Raw genomic sequence first — 14,889 nt, 5'->3', positions numbered from 1 at the left:
GAGCCACATTCTCAGCGGAATCTGGGGGTCCTTAGAAGCAGGCAGGTTCCCCCCCCCCACCTACCAAGTAGGTGTGCAAACAGCAGAGAAGTCGGTCCACGCTGCAAGGGCCAGATGGAACACTGTGCCCCCACTGCATGCCAGGCCTGGCACTCAGTGCTGGGCAGGGTAGCATCGATGCAGGAGGGCCTGGGGTGGGGGGGTGAGGGGGCAAGAGCTTGGGCTCTGCCTATCAGATGCCTCTGGATTCAACTCCTGTGTATCCCTAGTTGGTGACCTCAGTGAGTGACAACCCCCCAGAGCTTCAGCTTCCTTTTCTGCCAAATGGGGATAACCATGCTGCTGCGTGCGGGTGAGGATGAGGTCTCTAAGTGTGCTCCACGGACTCACAATAGAAAAATATGCTTCGTAAATAGCAGCCACTGGGACTCCATCCCCTCAACGGGATAAAACGTGCTCGAGACTGAGGGCCTGCCAGCCGGGCTTCTCACTGGACTACAGGGGGGCAACTGGGCAGTTTCAATGAAAACCCCAGAGGTACCCGCCCTGTGTCCCAGCCATCCCCCTTCTTAGGCAGAGCTATGCAGAGGAACCTCGCCCACAGGCCCCAGGAGGCCGGCCCAGGATGCGTGCCATTGCATGGATTAACTGGGAAGTAAACAGAAAGCCCAGCAGTTGGGGAGCTGGGCTTTCTGTTGGGTTGAGTACTTTCCCAATGTAAGAAGTGGTACAAGGCCAAGAGGCCAAAATGAGCAAGTTAGAAAGGTTCAGAGTGATTGCACCCTGTAGCTCCGTGTGCTAGCTTATGAAGGCACCCAAAGGTCTGGGAGCACAGGGACGGGTGAATGAGTGAGTGAATGACCACACAAGTCCCTTCAAGGCAGTGGCTCTCAGATTCGGGTACAGCGGGTACTGACGAGACATGGCCACTATGCCGAGTTCCAGGCAGCAGGCCTCAGTGCTGGCAGCACCTTGGAACCCCATGCCCGGCTGCCTCTAGTCTAGCAAAATGGTGATCTCTGGAGGAGGACCAGGTATCAGTATGTTTAAAGATCCCTGGAGGGTCCAACCCGCATCGGGATCGGGTGCCAGCTTGGGTGACAGCCAGGAATCTGTGTTTTGCCCCGTCATCCAAACGAAGTTAAGAAATGCTGCTCTGAACAGGCCACACCCTGGAAGGCGAGGTCACCAGCTCTTAGCCCCTGGACCCCTGGTCCCAGAGATCCCCGGGCCCGGAAGGCCCCGACTGGCTGGGCTACGGTGCCCTCTGGTGGCCGTCTGGCTGGTGGGCACTGCTGCTGGCTCAGGCTGGGGAGGTCATGCTTTGCACCAGTGTTCAATCCTTTTTTTTTAAGATTAAAAAAATGTAGTTGACGAGAGAGCAAGCGCACGCACAAGCAGGGAGGGAGAGGGAGAAGCAGGTCCCCTGAAGAGCAGATGTGGGGGCTTGGTCCCAGGACTCTGGGATCGTGATCTGAGCCAAAGGCAGACGCTTAACCAACTGAGCCACCCAGGTGCCCGCCTCTGTGTCATTAGTCCCTGCGAAAATGTTCCAGCAAGTAGGTGCTGGAGGACCATTTTGCAGAGACTAAGGGGCGCAGAGGTTACACATCTAGGCGTCCACCTTGACCTTTAAGAGAGTCCGGGGGCTCGTCCATATCTCCAATCCAGTCTCTGGCATTCATCCCAACATTATAGTCCCATTTCCTCAGTTTATTCCTTATTAAGGTGTGCATAGCTGATATGAGCTAGGAGTGCTTGTTCTCTGCAGGTTTTAATAGCAGGAAATGAGGTGTGCTGCATTTGCCAAAGTGGGAGGGGCTGGGGGCTCCAGGACATGCACCCGATGCTCCTGACCAGCAGGCTGGCGACGGGTTTGCACCTCTGCAGCCCACTGTGCACCTGCCTTCTCCTTGGCCCCTCTAAGCTGGATGGGCCTTCTGGCTCCCTCCTGCGCCCTGAATGTGTCCAGCAGGTGACCTCAGGCTGCCCTGTGTGAGGCTAGACACTAGAAAGTCGGTTTGGGTTCCTCTGAGTCCTGCCTACCCTCCCACACACACCTTGTTATCTCCTCAGTGCTGGCAAAGGAGAGATGCATGCAACTGAAAAATGGAACCTGGTAGCAAAGAAGGGGAAGGGGACAAAGGCAGACTCCAAAAGTGGGAGCCAGGCCTGAGTCAGTAGAGCCCAGATGAGGCCAGACCTATGAGGTTTGGGGGGCACTGGGCCACTCCCCGGGTCTCTCATATGATTGAATTCAACCCTTGCCAGCTGTAGCCTTGGTAATTTAAACCTTTGGAACTTTAATACTGGTCTTCAAACCAGGCTTTATCGATGGCCTTAGAAGACCCTCAATTTCTTTTCTTTCTCTACTGAGAAATACTCTAAAGCCCTGACATTTGTGGCTTAGCCCACATTAAGCAGCATGCAAAGCTCAAAGCCTTCTGGGGAAGAGATTTTCCTTTCTCATCTTCTGAGAGGCAGGTTTAGCTTTCTATCAATTGCACCTGTGATGGTAGATGCACGCACTCTGGGTGGGGTGGCGGTTTGGGCCCTGTTCCGAAATTCATGCATTCCATCACAGAATAGGTGTCTGCTCTGTGCCAGGACCTCAACAGGCATCATTTGGAGCTGTCATTCAACAGGGCTGACCTAACACGCACTGTGCATGTCTTAAGAGCTTGTCAAGGTGACGCTCTGGCCCAGCAGCACGCTTGATGCTTTCCCTGCATCATCGAAGGTAGCAAATCCTCACAACAGCCCCATGAAGAAATAACTGTTAGTCTCCCCATTTTACACATCAGCAAACTGAGGCTCTGAGAGATTAAGGACCATTTGCCCAGTGGCTCTGGACTGGAGGCTCTGCTGCGCCGCTTTCTGCAGACACAAGCAGTCTTCCAGGCTTGCCCAGGAGCTGAGAGCACTCGGTTCCCCTGTCCGTCCTCAGGGCTCCAGGAAGAGGGCAGAGACAGTGGAGGACAGCTAGGATGGGGCGCAGACAGGCTGCCTTGATGCTGGAAGGACCCTGGAGATCAAGGGTCTTCAGTGGGGATCCCCGTGCGTTTGCAATGAAGCCCTGATGTTGGAGAAGGGGCTGGGCTGGGTCCCACAGGGAGGCAGAGGCTGGGACAAAGACAGACTCTCAGAGGGAGGAGCCATGTGTGTCCCCAAACATCCCCCTCCTGTAAGGCTGCCGTGTGGCTCCTCCTTCCTGCCTACTGCAGGCCCACCCCAAGCCTGGCACACAATGGGCAGTCAGTAAACGTGGATGAACATGAGTGAGCGCGAGGCATCCACTGAGCACTTGCTAGACCCCCAGCACCACCCTGCACCTTCCTCTCTGCCCCCCTGCCCTGCTCTGGTGTGGGGAGGGGCAGAGGGTGACAAGTAGGTACAAGCAAGAGAGGCGGCCAGTCCTGCTTTGTGGCCTTAGCAGCGGCAGTGACCGAAGTCCAGGGACCTCAGAAGACAATGTCCACCAGCTGGTGGGTGGCAGAGGCCCAAAGCCTCAGCTGAGGGCTGGGACCCCGTTCAAGAGCGAGGCAGCTGCGGCTGGCCACCGTCCAGCACAAACCTGCCATCACTAATACTGGCAAGGCCTCTCCAAGCAACTTCCTGGGTTTTAAATCATGGATTCAGAAACAATTAAGTGAATTAGGCACACTTTGCGTCAATAACAAGTTAAAAATAACGCAGTTCACAAAAGGCTTGCATTGAATTAAAAATGGATCTTGTTAAGATTAAAAGTTCTCGAATGCTCCCTTTGGAAACAATGTTATGTTTAAAAAAAAAAAAAAGATTGTCTTTAAATCCTGGTTTCGGAAAAAAAAAAAAAATCCTGGTTTCGGTTTGTCAATAGCTGTACGTCAAATGGGCCTGTTTTTGTGGGACCGTAATCATACGCAGCCTGACGGCGCCAGCGGGTGGCAGTGCTGATGGCCACACCTAGGACGCAGGTGTGGAGGGGGACCTGCGTCTACGTGGCCTGCCCCACCCCCAGCTGATACTCGGCCTCTCTGAGCCTCACCTGTAGCTGTGACCTGCTTTACACGGGTGTGAAGCTGCGGCGTGGAAAACTCTCCGTGCGGCTTGGCACGCGGTGAGCACTCAGGAAACCTAAGCCTATTGTTCTTATTCTGAGCTTGTGAACATTTTACTTCAGGCCTGTTTGTCTCGTAACAATGCTCTGAAGTACAAGGCACGGCTGGGCCCAGGCGAACAGTGTCCAGGGAGGGGACAGAGCCTTCCAGCTGGGAACAAAGAGCTGGGACCTCGAGTCGGGAGCGGGTTCCAGACCCGGCAGCAGGGTCCTTCCTCCACCTCTGCCCTCGCCGTGGGCTCTGGGCCATGAGCCAGCTCGACAGCAGGAAAAGAAGTGTCTAAGAGTGATATGAATGGCGAGTGGCTCTCGGGTGGATTTATTTATTCTTTTTATTTATTTTTTTAAAGATTTTTATTTATTTACTCATGAGAGAGAGAGAGAGAGGCAGAGGGAGAAGCAGGCCCCATGCAGGGAGCCCAACGTGGGACTTGATCCCGGGTCTCCAGGATCACGCCTGGGCTGCAGGCGGCGCTAAACCACTGCGCCACCCAGGGATCCCCACGCTGATGTTTCTTGCATAGCTGCTAAGGTCAGCTCCTGCGCTGGTGGCTTTTCTGATACATTTGTGGTCCTGACTGCGATACAGGCTGGACTCGATTCATTCTGTGAGCATTCAGAAGGCGCTGACTACATGTGGGGGCCTCTGCAGGATGCTGGGGAGCTGGCACAAACAAGGAACCGGCCTCGTGGTCTCCTGGGGGAGGCAGGTGTGTAAGGAGACAATGACCAGGGCTTGTGGGGCGCCTACCGGGCTGTGGGTACAGAGAGGATGTGCTGGCTCTTCCTGGAAGAGCAGCAGGAACTGGCAAAGGCCTTCCGGAAGAAGAGATGAGACATCTAACGTGGAGATCTATAAAATGGGTAGGTCCCGGGACGCCTGGTGGCTCCACGGTTGTGTGCCTGCCTTCGGCTCAGGTCGTGATCCCGGGATCCGGGATCGAGTCCCGTATCGGGCTCCCTGCATGAAGCCGCTTCTCTCTCTCTCTCTCTCTCTGTGTGTGTGTGTGTGTGTGTGTGTCTCATGAATAAATAAAACCTTTAAAAAAAATGAGTAGGTCCCTGCAACACCTACAGTCCAATACCTGATGAAGCGCGAAGAAGCAGTGGATCCCTGTGAGCAAGGGCAGGGTTGTAAATTGGCCCCCTTCCCCTGGAAGGCAATTTGGCACCCTTTGGGAGTACTAGAGCCCCAGAGTTTCCACTGCTGGAGAGTCTTGGGGCTGACGTTGAGAGCCATAGGTGCAAGAATGTTCGCTGGCTCGTAGTTTGTGAAATACTAAGTTGAACACTGGCTGAGTGTCCTGAGTGTCCTCACGAGATCAAGAGCCGCTGGTGAATTCGGGCAGCGTCCTACGGGCTCATCCGCTTTCTCTGTGGGAGAACACGACCTGCTTCGACACTGGTACGATCTTAACCCACATGGAGGGCAAAGCACAACGGGGCAGGAAGGACAGGTGCCTGGAGTGATGAACGGTGCAGCCGGGGCTCAGGCTGCGGTTCTGCGTGGAGTGCAAGTGCACAGACCAGTGGTGGGTCGTTGGGCCAGGACGCTGGCTGCCCCGGGGGCGGGGGAGGGGGAGAAAGGGCTGGAGGGTACCTGAAGGGCTGTAATGTTCTGCCTCTTAAAACAATCTGAAGCATGTAGGGAAAACCTTTAGAGGTTCCTAGAACTCAGTGGAGGGTCTGTGGATGGATGCTATTTTAATCTCCGTGCCTATCTTGACATTCAAAACACTTTATAATGCTTAAAGGTGTTTTCTAAAGATTGTTCATTTATTTATTTGAGAGAGGAGCCCGCAAGCACACAGGTGCGTGGGAGGGAGGAGAGGCAGAGAGAGAAGCGGACTCCCTGCTGGAGTGTAGGCCCCCCTCCCCCCAACCAACTGAGCCGCCCAGGTGCCCCTAATGGTATTTTTTAAAGAATACCTATGTGTTTTGTCTCTTGACCAGACTGCTGCTGACCAGCTATCTGTTTATAGTGATTTGTTACACCGAATATCTCTTCTATGTGCTTTTCCTTATGGAAGTGACATTTCAGTTTTTAACAGTTAAAAAGAGAGCATCTGGTTGGCTCCATTGGTTGAGCATCTGCCTTCCTCTCAGGTCATGATCTCAGGGTCCTGGGATGGACCCCTGCATCTGGCTCCTGGCTGAGCTGCTCCTCTCTCTGCTCCTTCCCTCCATTAATGCGTTCTCTCTCTCTCTCTCTCTCTCAAATAGAGAAATAAAATCTAAAATCTAAAAAGACAAAAACAAACAAAAAGCTTCTCAGACATAAAGGAAAGTATAGAGGATTCTGGCTCAGGCTGAGAATTAAGATGTGAAGGGCACCTGAATGGCTCAGTTGGTTAAGCATCTGCCTTCAGCTGGGTCCTGGGATCAAGCCCTATGTCTGCACCCCGCTCAGTGGGGAGTCTGCCTCTCCCACTGCTTGTTCTCTCTCTCTCTCTGTCTCTCCACCCCCCCCACCTTCTCAAATGAATAAATAAAATCTTTAAAAAGAGAGAGAAAGGGAGAGAGACACCTGGGTGGCCCAGCGGTTGAGCATCTGCCTTTGGCTCAGGGCGTGATCCCAGGGTTCTGGGATCGAGTCCCACATCGGGCTCCCTGCATGGAGCCTACTTCTCCCTCTGCCTGTGTCTCTTCCTCTCTCTCTGTGTCTCATGAGTAAAGCAAAACAAAACACGAGAGAGAAAACTGCCCCCCTTACACCTCCCTCCCCAGCACACAGCCTCCTCCTTTTGTCTGAGTTCTTCTGGAGGGACCAGAACCTGCTTTCACAGCAAAGAACGTTTCTCTGCATCCCTGGACATAGTCTAGGGAATTGTTTTGCATGTTTTTAAGCTTCATATAAACAGTATCTGTGTACTGAACATCCTCCTGCCCCTGGATATCTCCATGACGTGATTTCAAAATTGATTTTTGCCAAGTCTGGTAGTTCAAGTGCGTTCCTTTTCTTTTGGTGAGTGCTTTGAAATTCATAGACCATATAATCCACCCACTTAAAGCAGAATTCAGTGTGTTCACGGAGTTGAGTGACCGTCACCATAGTCCGTGTTAGAACAGTTTCATCAGGGCAGCCCGGGTGGCTAGGTGGTTTAGGGCTGTCTGCAGCCCAGGGCATGATCCTGGAGTCCCGGGATCGAGTCCCACGTTGAGCTTCTGCATGGAGCCTGCTTCTCCCTCTGCCTGTGTCTCTGCCTTTCTCTCTCTCTCTCTGAATAAATAAATAAAATCTTAAAACAAAACAAAACAGTTTCATCACCCAAAAGAAACCCCGTACCCTTTCACCACCCGCCCCCAATTCTCCCATACACCAGCCCTAGACAACCACCAATCTACTTTCTGACTATAGATTTGCCTATTCAAGACATTTTATATGAATAGAATCATGCAATATCTAATCTTTTGTGACTGGTTAAAGCATTCCTTTTCATGGTTGTGTAGTCCATCATACAAACTTACCACAATTCCTTTATCCAAATAAATGATGTGGAATCCTGCTTTCAGCCAAGGTGGAGTAAAGGGATTGTATTTACCTTTATGCAAGAAAAAAAAAAAAACTCTAAAAAACAAGATAAAAATCAATGAGACAACAGTTCTCAAGGTGCTGGACATCAGGGAATGAAGGGCAGTACTCCCGGGAAGATGGGGAACACAGGAGGTGGGCCCTCTGATTGACGTGGCTCTACCGCCCGGAGACCATCTCCAGGCTCAGGACAGGGAAGGGGAACTCAGGTGGGGCGCAGTGGGCTCCCCAAGTTGAGAAGAAGCAGCTGGAAGTTCTGGGAAGCCAAAGTGACTAGACTTCACAGTGTAGCCTACTGGAGATGAGAGAGAGAGAAGTCTGGGGAACTGCCGAGGATCTTTGAGTACTCAGCTGGGTGCCCACTGGCATGGGCATGTAGGGAAAAGACCCAAGGCTGGGGGAAGAGCCATCTGTGTGGACTAGAGGCAACAATCCTCAGAATTCATGTAGGACTAGGGCCTGTTCGCAGATGCCAGAATAGAGCACCTCAAGTTTTGGGGGTTACTAGATAGAGTGCCCAGAAAGCATATCCTAGGGGCACTTGGGTTGCTCAGTAGGTTAAGCATCTGCCTTTGGCTCAGGTCATGATCCCAGGGTCCTGGGATCGAGCCCCATGCGAACTCCTTGCTCAGGTGGGGAGCCTGCCCTCTCTCCCCCTCTGCCCCTCCCCACCGCTTGTATGCTGTCTCTCACTCTGCTCTTTTAGATAAGTAAAATCCTTTTAAAAATTTAAAAAGTACATCCTAGAACAAAGCCCGATTACTTTTATGGGAATTCAAAAAATATCCAGTGCTCAATAAGGTAAAATTCAGGGGCTTCTGGGTGTTGTGGTTAGTTATACACCTGGCTCTTGATTTTGCCTCAGGTCATGACCTCGGTGACTGTGAGACTGAGCCCCATATCAGGCTCCTCACTGGGTATGGGGCCTGCTTAAGATTCTCTGTCTCCTTCCCACTCTCTTAAGAAAAATAAAGAAGATCCAGAAAATTATGCAGGCTCTAAGGATTTCACAATCCAGAACACATTGTCATGATAGAAAGTAATAAATAGAATTCTCTTATGAAAGGAAGAAATACCGAAGGGGGGGCGGGGGAGATTTCTCCTAGCCAGAGAAGTAAAGAAGGCCATTTTCCTTTTTAAAAAAAAGTTTTTAAAAAGATTTTATTTATTCATGAGACACACACAGAGAGAGACACAGGCAGAGGGAGAAGCAGGCTCCATGCAGGGAGCCCGACTCGATCCTGGGTCTCCAGGATCACGCCCCGGGCCGAAGGCGGTGCTAAGCCGCTGAGCCACCGGGCTGCCCAAAAGGCTGTCTCTTATTTGTCATCTGTCAATGACTTCTGATTAAAATATTAAATCTCTGGTTAGAATAATAACATTTCTTTTTCTGCCTCGCCTGTCCGCCACCGAGATATGGAGGTTAACTATCTCCAGAGCTGGCTGGTGAGGGCGAGTGGCCTTGGAAATGATAACTGCGCTCTGGGCTCGTGTGCAGGCTTCTCAGGTGTGTAGCTCCCCTGAGCAGAAAGATGATGACTTTCCATTTGGGGAGGTTTAGGACTCTGTGAATTTGATTTAACTTTAGGCTTCAGGCATTCTCTGTGATTGTTTTTTCCTCTTGGTTTAGCTAACTCCTTTTGGAGCATTTTAGCCTGTGCTGTCTTTGCTGAGGCAAGCCACACGGGGACTGCCTGGGGCCGAGGACCTGGTGCCTGCAGAAATCTCCCCTCCATCCATTGAGCAGCTTTGGGAAGCTGTGGGCCTGGAGGATGTGGACTGGGGCTGGCTCCCCTTTCGGCCTCCTCTTGGCACAGAGCCTGGGCAATGGAAAGCATTCGGTAAAACACTGGAGGAGGAAAGGAAGCAGTTCCTCTTCCTGCAAAACTAAAACTGGGAAGTTTTTTCAAGCATAACGAAGTGAGCGTTCAAGGCCCTATCATCGCACCCCCTGTATGAGGCCTCTAGTCAAACCAGACATTTACAGTTGCCCAGACAGGCTGTGCCTTCCTCTTACAAGGCCCTCACCCACCCCTGGCGCACACACAGCTCACTCTGTCAGAATCCGTCTGTCTCACAGATGCCACCTCCTCCCAGAAGTCTCTTCTGATTGCACCCTCCATCCCTACCAACCTCTCACTTCTTCCTCTTTGGCCCCTGTTCTCTTCCTGGGCCAGACTTGTGTTTTCCTCAGCCCTAACTGTTTAGGCACCCATCCAGACTGGGGAGGGGTAGGAGGCAGAAGAGGAAGTGGGGGAGAACCAAGAGAAGCTGGGCTGGAGTTGAGGCCTGGACAATAAGGGGGAGATGATTTAAGATGAGGCTGGATGGGGGCAGGAGGAGGCCATTCAGGGCCTCAGTCAGCATCTGTGCTTCATCCCGCAATTGTGGGGAGGGGCTGTTGAACAGGAGAGTGCTTGTGCCAGGTTCTAGAAGGTTCCTTGGACTGCCACACAGAGAATGAGTTGGGGGCGGGGGATAGAAGGAGATCAAGAGGCAGCTGGAGGCCACTGACTATCCCCTGAGTAGGGAGAGGTAATAGAGGTCTGGACCCGGATGAGACAGGAGGTGGCACATAGGGGTGATTTAGGAAATAAAATCAACAGGACGTGGAGTTAGTTGGGGGAGCCCTCTGCAGTCTCACTGGAGAGCTACCTGAAAGCTTCCTCTTTGTTCTAGCGTGCCTCTTGCTGTTTTGTTGCTGTGTGGCTGCCTGGAGGCATTGCTGCAGCCTGGGATCTGGCCCTGCAGGTAGGGGTGCAGTCTCCCAGGCCTTTGCTGACGGTGAGACCTGGCTAATGTGAAATTCCAAGTGGCATCTAAACTTTAAATGCCACGGCCCCCACTCCCACCCTCACAGACCCTGGCTTGTGTCCAAATACCCTCTCGTAGGGAGAAAGCTCATCCAGTTCTGAGTTGGGTGGTGGTTTCTTCAGTCTTTTGAGCATGGAAGAGTAGAGGTGGAAGCGTCCTGAATTTAAGACATGGCATATGGGCAGGAAGTTTTTGTTAAAACCCTAGTCGGCTGCCACCACCCCCACCTCCCCACCTCCCCACCCCACCCCCTGCCACAAAAACATGTGACAAGCATATTTATTGCATGCTCAGATCTGAAGTCCCAGTAGGGAGCATAAAGACGGGCCATGTATAGCTTGTGTACCAATAACCCCCCCTTGGTGCGGTGATGGAGACTCTGGCAGAAGCAGGTGGCACGCTGTGAACTTGGCCCATATGGAGGCTCTTATGCACTGAACTACATCCCTCCTATGCTCATTGCTTGAAGCCCTGACGTCCAGTGTGGCTGGATTTGGGGATGGAGCCTCTAAGAAGGTGACTGAGGTCAAGTGAGGCTGGGAGTGTGGGGCCCTGAGCCAATAGGATCAGTGCCCTTAGAGAAGAGACAGCAGAGTGCATGTTCTCTCCGCACGCTTGTGGGAAGAAGGCCACATCCACGAGCTGGGATGCAGCCTCCGGAACTGTGAGGACTTAGTTACTGTAGTTGAAGTCCCCCAGCCTGTGGTATCTCGTTATGGTGGCCCGAGATGACCGACGTGGAGGCTCCCCCAGCTTCTGGGCCCTTCCCTGCCGCTGATGATCCCTCCCAGGCCCCAGAGGGGCCTGTGTCAGGCCCCGGCCATAGAGCCAGCAGCAGGTCTCTCACCCCTGAGGAAAGCCCTGGAGCTTTCCTCCTGGAAAGTTCCCCCAGCCCTTCCTGCAGGACCCAAGGCTCATTCTTCCCACAGCTGTGCCCGGCCTAGAGCGTGTCTGCACCAAACCAGCACGCAGCCAGCCGCTGCCTGGGCCTCTTTGCAGCACCAAACCCAGGGGAAACGTTCTTCCTCTTGCCCGATGGGACACATCTGGGTGACCCCCTTTCTCTGGGGTGGACAGTGGAGCTGGAGACCTGGCCGGGGGCCCCCACTGAGCTGCCACCTACCTGGGGCAGGGCAAGGAGCCCGGGGGCAGGATATGATTGTACCCTCCTCTTCCCACGTCCTGCACAGATTCATTTTCTGTGAGCTATACTTCCCATCCACATACCCATAACCTCTGGATCCCTGAGGGCCAGTGGTTTCTGGGAACCCCCCCAGGGCACCTGCCCAGTGTCCCCTGGATCTCCTTTCCAGAGCGGGACAGAGTGGGCACAAGGGAGTCCTCGGGCAGGCCATCCTCTGGGGGTGGCTGGAACCTACCTCTGAAATGCTTCACTTTTTAGAGTGATATCCTCCCAAATCCTGGAGCCTGGGAAGCAGGACAGGCTGTCTGAGGTGGTGGCTTTCCTTGTAATGGGACCGGGGTCCCTACCTGCCACACACCATCTGGGAGGGAGTCTTCGGTGGGGTCAGGGGGTACAGCTGTGACCCCAGCTCTGCAGCAAGAGCTGTCTGTGTGGATCTTAGCCCCCAGGAAGCACAGGTCTTCAATGGGGCGAAGGAGCATTGCCCCCACCCCCAGCTGCAGGGATGCACCTCACAGCCCTGTCTCCCCATCCTCCTCACAGCAGAGAGAAAGGAAAACCGTCAGGTACTGTAAACACTGGTGAAATCCGAGTAAGTCTGTAGTCACTTGAGACATTGTGAAAATGTCTGTTTCCTGGTTTGGTAATGGCTAGTTCTGTAAGATGCCAGCATTGGGGAGGCTGGGCAACAGGTCAAGAGACCACTATACTTTCTTACAACTTCTTGTAAGTCTGTAATTCAGAAGAAAAAATATTTAAAAAAATGACAGACCCGGTTCACCTGGGTGGCTCAGTAGTTGAGCATCTGCCTACAGTTCACTCAGGTCGTGATCCCGGGGTCCTGGGATCGAGTCCCGCATCAGGCGCCCCATAGGGAGGCTGCTTCTCCTTCTGTCTGTCTCTGCCTGTCTCTGTGTGTCTCTCATGAATAAATAAATAAAATCTAAAAAAAAAAAAAGACCCAGAGAATAGGATAAATGTTTGCAGATCATGAATCTACTAGGGGACTTGTATCCCAAATATATATAGACCTCCTACAATTTGTCTCTGTCAGCTTGGGCTATTGTAATAAATTATCGTAGATTGGCTGGTTTTAACAAACATTTATTTCTCCTAGTTCTGGGAAGTCCAAGATCAGGGTGTGGGCAGAGTCAGTCTCTGGTGAGAGTCTTCCATGTTGCATGTGGCTCTCTAGTTATGTTGTCACATCGCCTTTTCCTGATGTGTGCTTGCAGGGGGGTGATGTCATCTCTTCCTCTTTTATTTATTTTTAAAATATTTTATTTACTTATTCATGAGAGATACACAGAGAGGCAGAGACACAGGCAGAGGGAAAAGCAGGCTCCACGCAGGGAGCCCAATGCAGGACTCGATCCCCGGTCCCCAGGATCACGCCCTGGGCTGAAGGCGGCGCTAAACCGCTGAGCCACCAGGGCTGCCCATCTCTTCCTCTTTCTCTTTTAAAAGGGCATCAATCCTGTCATGAGAGCCCCGTCCTCATGACCTTATTGAGTTGTAATTACCTCCCAAATTCCCCACCTCCAAATACCATTACACTGGGGATTAGGAGTTTCAACATACAGATTTTGAGGGGACACAAAAAATTTAATAATAAAAAGAAAAATGACCCACAAGTATTGGTGGTGAGGATGTAGAGAAAGTGGAACCCTCATGCGTTGCTGGCGGGAATGTAAAATGGTGCAGCCACCAAACTGGTCCTCAGAAAGTTAAACATAGGGTTACCAGCAATTCCACTCCTAAGTACAGAGAATACGTTTATGTATGAATCTATCACTACGTAGTTAGAGGAATGAAAACCTGTGCCCTCCCCCCGTGACAAATATTTATAGCAGCATTATTTATAATAGCCAAATGGGGAAAGCAGGGATGCCTGGGTGGTTCAGTGGCTAAGCATCTGCCTTCGGCTCAACTCGTGATCCCGGGGTCCTGGGATGGAGTCTCCTATCAGGCTCCCCATGGGGAGCCTGCTTCTCCCTCTGCCTCTCTCTGTGGACGTCTCTCGTGAATAAATGAATAACATCTTTAAAAGGGGGAGGCAACTCAAGTGTCCATTAGCTGATCAATGGATGAATAAAATACCATCTAGCCATACGATAGAATATTATTTGGCAATAAAAAGAGGCGGAGTACTGACATGTGGGGGACCCTGGAACTCCTGCAAAATGAAAGAAGCCGGAACAGAGGCCACAGAGTGTATTATTGTGTTTATGTGAAACGTCCAGAACTGGCAAACTGATAGACACAGCTGGCGAGAGTTGCCAGGAATCGAGGAAGGGGATGTGGAGCTGGCTGGCTGGTAAGGGCACGGAGTTTCTTTCGGGATGGAAATGTTCTGGATCCGTTGTGGTAATGATCACCCAACTCTGTCCATGTGCTAAGAGCCACTGAATTGTGCATGGAAATGGGTGATTTCTATTCCGTGTGACTTCCATCCCAAGGCCTGGGCTGCTGCAGGTAGAGCCTGAGCTTCTGGAGTCTGTGTCCTTGGCGTGTGGAGCCCAGGGCCGAGCCCGGCTTCGAAGCCAGACCAGGCGCCGAGGTACCAGGCTTGGCCACCAGGTGGCACACCCGCCCCAGCTCTCCCTTGCGGCGCTGGGCCTGCAGACCTTTGTGGATTTCCTTGTTCTGTTTTACTGTTGTTTTTTATCTGGGATTATACAAGAAAGGGTATTAGGATTGGGTCAGGACCCTGAGCCCTGGCTGAGAACTGCCCTCCCCTCTCCCACACTTTCTCATGCAAGAAGAGAGGGCTTGACTGCTCCCCCTAGCCCCACGTGGGCCTTCTGTGGCACCGGGCACCCACGGCCTGCCTGCTGCTTACCTTGACCTCCCTGCCTAGTGTGGGTCACATCCAGCTGCTGCCAGCAGCCCGGGAAGCCCTGGCCCGGAGGTGGAAGAGACGCCGGCCCAGGCCGCCTCGCCACCCCTGCTCTTAGTTCCTCCTGGTGTTGTTCAAGGCCGGCACACAACCCCCAGTGCAGCCAAACCAGGTGCGGTAGCTGTGAGTGGCTGTTGGCCAGCTGCAGGTTTGACTGGTTCATATCGTGGGGCCAGATTGTTGTGCGGGCAGACAGGTCTACAAATGCGTCTGTCCTCCCCAAGGGCTCTGAGGATTTCCTGGGGCCCCCACGGGTGGCCAGGAGCATTCAGTCCTCTTTCCCCAGCCTTTGTCAGACTCTGGCCACGTTCTGTGCCTCTAACCACAAGCAAGGCCTCCGCCAGCAGAGCTCGGCCAGTAGAGGGAGCTGTAATCCTGTGGTCACAGGAGAGAGCGGCCCA

Source organism: Canis lupus, chromosome 19 (genome assembly GCF_048164855.1).
Source record: "Canis lupus baileyi chromosome 19, mCanLup2.hap1, whole genome shotgun sequence".
Taxonomy (NCBI): Eukaryota; Metazoa; Chordata; class Mammalia; order Carnivora; family Canidae; genus Canis; species Canis lupus.
This window is presented reverse-complemented; position numbering follows the sequence as displayed.